Source organism: Ostrea edulis, chromosome 2 (genome assembly GCF_947568905.1).
Source record: "Ostrea edulis chromosome 2, xbOstEdul1.1, whole genome shotgun sequence".
Lineage (NCBI taxonomy): Eukaryota > Metazoa > Mollusca > Bivalvia > Ostreida > Ostreidae > Ostrea > Ostrea edulis.
This window is the reverse complement of record NC_079165.1, coordinates 80,743,272-80,749,271: the sequence shown is the minus strand read 5'-3', so window position 1 is coordinate 80,749,271 and position 6,000 is coordinate 80,743,272.

Below are 6,000 nucleotides of genomic sequence, written 5' to 3'. Positions count from 1 at the left end.
TACATAAGTACATGGAAACATCCACATGATTAAGTGTAACTAAAGTGGTACCCAAAGCTTCGATGACCAGCATTAAGAGTTATTACATCAAAGGGTGACCAGAAGTAACCCTTGTATGATCATTACATCAATGGTAATTCATTAAAACAAACAATATTTGAAATATCTATAATTATTTTATTTGCACCATAAACGTTAGCATGAAATATTAAACTTAAAGTCAGCTAAATACTAAAAGTGGTTATGCTTAAATTCATCCTCCGTCTCAAGTCCCTACCAAAGAAGTCATGGGAAATGAAATCATTCACTTCTAACGTATGATATTCTCTCCATCAAATCTTTATCAATGTTATAATAGAGAAGTACAACACGCTGTGATATTAAAAAAGTCTCAAATTGAATAAAGTTGCATGCATTGTCTGTGGTGAATAATACCATCAGTTTGTGAAGTGAATATAATCCCAACGCCTTGTTGTTTATGTATGACACATGGTACGTCGTTAAATGCACAACGACAATGCCACAGTGCATTGTACCATATTAAATGAAACAGGAAAAAGTATTAACACCCCAACCCCATCCGGACAGATTAGTGATGTATTTGGACGTAACAAGTCATGATAATTTACTTTCAAAGTTCGTTTAAAATGGAGTTAACAAAATGTCAATGGTCACATTGAAAACCTTGCAAAACCCCGCAGTAAATGAACAATGTTTTAAACTCTGCGGAGTCCCGCGGTGAATGATCAGTGTATTAAATTCTACGGAGTCCCGTAATGAATGATTAATGTTATAAAATTTAATTCTACAGTGTCCCGCAGTGAATGGTCAGTGTTTTAAATTCTACAGAGTCCCGGAAGTGAATGACCAATGCTATAAACTATGTAGAGTCCCGCAGTGAATGATCAATGCTATAAACTATGTAGAGTCCCGCAGTAAATGATTGATTGATTATTGTTTAACGTCCTTCTCGAGAATATTTCACTCATATGGAGACGTCACCACTGCCGGTAAAGGGCTGCAAAATTTAGGCCTATGCTCGGCGCTTATGGCCATTGAGCAGGGAGGGATCTTTATCGTGCCACACCTGTTGTGACACGGGACCTCGGTTTTTGCGGTCTCATCCGAAGGACCGCCCCATTTAGTCGCCTCTTACGACAAGCAAGGGGTACTGAGGACCTATTCTAACCCGGATCCCCGCGGGATCCGCAGTAAATGATCAATGTTATAAACTCTGCAGAGTCCCGCAGTAAATGGTCAATGTTATGAACTATGTAGAGTCCCGCAGTAAATGGTCAATGTTATAAACTATGTAGAGCCCTGCAGTGAATGTCAATGGTATAGACTATGTAGATTCCTGCAATGAATGATCAATGTTAAAAACTCTGCAGAGTCCCGCAGTAAATGTTTACTGTTATAAACTCTACAGAGTCCCGTAGTGAATGATTAATGTCATAAATTCTACATAGTCCCGCAGTGAATGATCAATGTTATAAACTCTACAGAGTCCCGCAGTAAATGGTCAAAGTTATAAACTCTGCGGAGTTCCGCAGTGAATGATCAATGTTATAAATTAGGCTGGCGGAACTCCATTGGCTTCCCATCCATTACCGACTCCAATTCAAGATTTTGACCTATACAAAATATTTCTTCCACGCCGTCATACATCGCAAGTCTTTTAAATGAACACAAGCCAAGTCGACCATTACGTTCAGAATCGAAGTCGCGACTTATGGTGCCAAAATTCAGACCCAAACTACGGACAACGTCAATTTAGCTGCAATACATCTCTGGGATGACCTTCCAGATGACATCAAGAAGTCAACATCTCTTGAAATTTTCAAAAAACGTCTTAAAACTAAGTTTTTAAAATTAGCTTTTTAGATTCTAACATATATAAAACTGTGACTGTTTTAGTTATCAAATCAAATCAAAATAAAAAGGGGGGGGACAATTCAAACAAACAACAAAACAAAACAACAACAACAACAACAAAAACCCGAAAAATTAAAAATATTCAAAATAGTTCTTTATTTTGATAATTTTACAGATATAAGATCTTACATCATTCTGTCATTCAATTTCATTTAATTGTTTTATTATTGCATTTCTCTTCTTACCCTTGTAAAACGCCTTAGAGTAATATGTTTTATATAAGGTGTGATATAATTTTTTTGATCATTATATTATCATTATTACATCTATAGTGACGGCGGGTATACCTGTGTAGAATCAATACATTAACGAGTTGGGAAAATTCTCCTGTACCGAGATGGTCTCACAAATTTTTATTTACGTTCTATACAATCGATGAAGTTTATTCATATGTAAGTATTGAAACAAAACATATCACTCCATCAGGAAATGAAATACAGAATGATAATAATAGAAATATTCAAAACAGAATGAATATTGGAGCATGTCGAACTGCCGAAAGATTTGTCTTTCGACAATGACAATGTCATACAGAAAGTAGGTACATTCCCACCTTTTCTAATAGAAGAGTTCCACTTGCATTTGTTATTACGCACACTCTTTGGAAATATAAGAACTACTTCTAGTATCACAGAGTTTAAGTGGAAATGTTCATCTTAAATCTATTTTGTTTCACGGAGACATTTTTTCTGAAATTCGGGGATACCCCCCATTTAATGCTAAAATGATATAAATTGCTTATTGCTTGATTTAAACTCAAATTACTTTGGCTAATTCTTGTCAATACATATCTTTCAAACATATTTTTAAAAATGTTTGAATCAAGACATAAATTCCAATTGGTTTTATTATATATTTGAATAACTTAATTTTATCGATCTTTCACGCAACACCTTCAGGGAAATTAATATGAGACGTGCAACACCTTCTTACTATATTATATAGTTTGGTATATTGACAATACTTTGATATGGGATTGCAACATGAAACTTTAATATAACACTCTTACCTTAAATGTTCTATATTGATTTACGATATCACAAACGGACACAGTGCATTTGCTACCTCTTTGAATTTTATTCAAGTGCAAATTAAATTTGTTCATTATACAAGTTTGGATGCACCTGCCACATACCGTTGTGTTATCTGCTCGATAAAAAGACTTTTTACTTTTGCATGTTAATGCTTGCAAATGGATTTTTAATGATATTTGAAATAGTAAAAACGCTATTTTGAAATAGAGCTCTTCTAATATACAACATATGCTATAGACTGAATAGCTTTCAAGAAATGGTGGTAATATGTTGATATTTATCCCAATGTAAAATGGATGCATTAAAAGAAGGTTTGGGTTAACATATGTTCAAATAGTATTTACATTCATTTTCAACAGGACACTTGCTATTTTCTCCCTACGAAGAAAAGAGTTAAAGCTGTTTAAGAAGTTAAGGAAAACAAAACATTTAGTAAAAATTAATGTTGAGAACTAAAGATGCTCCCAACAAATCTGGGATTTGAACGGGAACAAGAGTACAGAGGGATTTCGATATTGACTTTGTACATGTACATTCAATAAAGCATGATGACAACACAGAATTTACACTAAACTTCGAACAAAAGCATTCATGTACGATTAGAGTATTAAGAATTTTTTAAAAACTTCATTTTTGGTTGTTTACAAGTATCCCTGAATGTGGTTGATACCTCATGTCCTATTGGATATGATACAGGGTAACTCATTGTATGAGAACTGAACTGTATTGTTTCAATATATGAAATAATTTCGTGTAAAGTTGTAAGAAAGGCGAAGATAACGAACAGTGATCAATCTCATAACTCCTAGAAGAATGTTTCTGTGGTAAGATGAATGTACGACATGTCCGAATCGAATAAAACTTTTACAGATTAGACATAGTGTACAATTAAGAGCTTCATGAAGTCAGTCAGCGTGAAGCATCGCGGTGCATACCCTCATGTATTTTTAAAATTGAAATTCAATTAATGGATCTACATTCTACGTATGAATTCCCAGTTGCTGACATAGACGTACTACATTTATCAAGATTCATAAGCGCATTGTTCACAGTTACGTCGCATTCATGACGATATGATTGATTTGATTGTATCTTGTTTAACGTTTTTCAATCATATGGAGACGTCACCAAGACCGGTGAAAGGCATCATATTTAGGCCTTTGCTCGGCGCTTTCGGTCATTGAGCAGTGAGGGTTTTTTAGTGTACCACACCTACTGTGACACGGGACATACGTTTTTTAATGTCATTTCCGAGGACCCGTGACATTCACACCTAATGCCGAGCGTTTGGCGATATAACTGTCACTACCTGTTTTAACGACTTAGGTCTGTCGCGGCCGGGATTCGAGGATTCGAGCCCCGGCCTCCCGCATGCAGGGCAAACGCTCTAACCTCTAGACCACCGCGGCGGTCCTAAGGTTATGACCATAAGAAGTAGTAAAGGTATCAAAGGCGAAAGCATTGGAAATATAAATATTCTAACATTAATTATATACACAGTGTATATTTGGAAGCAATAAATGATAAACGTTTTATGCCCGCCATGAATATGGCCTGGGCATATCGTCTTTTTGATATCCGTCTTCCGTCCTTCTGTCCTTCCGTCACACTCTGCGTTTAGCTCAGTTTCAAAGAAAATATTCAAGATATTTTTATCAAACATTATATGCTAATAAATATTGGTGACATTCAACTGCATCAATATTTTACCTTGAGATAGCCTTTGACCTTGACCTCACTTTTCCATATTCGGTGTTTAGTTTAATTTCAAAGCAACCATTGACAATATTTTTATGAAAACTCTTACATTGATACATATTAGTGGTAGCTATTCAACTGTGGCATTGTTTTTTTTTTTACTTTGACTTTCCATGTGACATTGACCTCACCATACCCAGGTTAGCAGTTTCAAGTTTTGCCTCTTTCTGAATATGGCGGGGGCATGTATTGTTTGTAATGTCTGTTTGTGATATTCATTTATACAAATAAGGATCTGCATTTCATGTGAATATGAATTGCTTTTTATTTTCTTTTGTTAAAAGTAATTTTGAATAATGATAACCTTTCTATTCATAGCTAAACAACATTTAATCAATGCAAAATTGGTATTGATATCATTTGATAAATTTCAATTTCAATAGTATTCACAGTGAAATGAATGGGTGATAATTGAGGCCAAAAAAAAAAAAAAAATAAAACATTTCAAAAAGGTGACATCATAGAAATAATGCATTAGATTAATAAGGTAGTGTTTCAAAGGTTTTCTTTTTTATTCATGTGTGATGTGCCTTGTAAACAACTGATATATATTAACTGTATTAAAGCTTTTAGAGTAAATAACAATAGAGATGAGTGGTTCAAAGGTTCTCTTTATTTTATATAATTGAGCCGTTCTTAGCAAAAAGGGCCCTTAAGTATATTAATGTTAATGTGTGAATTATAGAGAACATCCCTCAATATGTTAGAGCAATGTTGATTGTCGTTACAATATTACAGTCAATCAAAGATGACAACCAACTCGTGATTGGTAATCATGACTTTTTTCTTTACAATGCAAAAAATGACATTACGTTTTTTTTCATTATGACTTTTTTGAAAAAAAAAAAAACATTGTTGGATAAGATAAGGGCCTTTTTTGCTAGGAACTGCTCATATAGTTGTGATATGACTTGCACACAACTCAGAATTACCAGTATAGAAAGCTAGCATCACACCAAACTAAGGTCACTTAAGGAGGTATGCTACACCAAAGAAATTTAACATCGATGAAAAGTGGAGAATATGTCCAACAATATTTTGAAATTGAAAATTTCAAAATTTACTTTATGGATTCAAATAATGCAGTTTTAGCATAAAGCAATCTTTAAGAAATTTAAAACCCCTGCTGGACTCGAACCCGCGATCTACAGTTCGGTAGTCGACATGCTAACCTAAATTTAGCTACTCAGCTAGGGAAGGATATTTGAAATGAATACACAAATATTGATGATTTTTGGGAGTTGAACTATGTTCAATCTCCCTGGGTCATCAC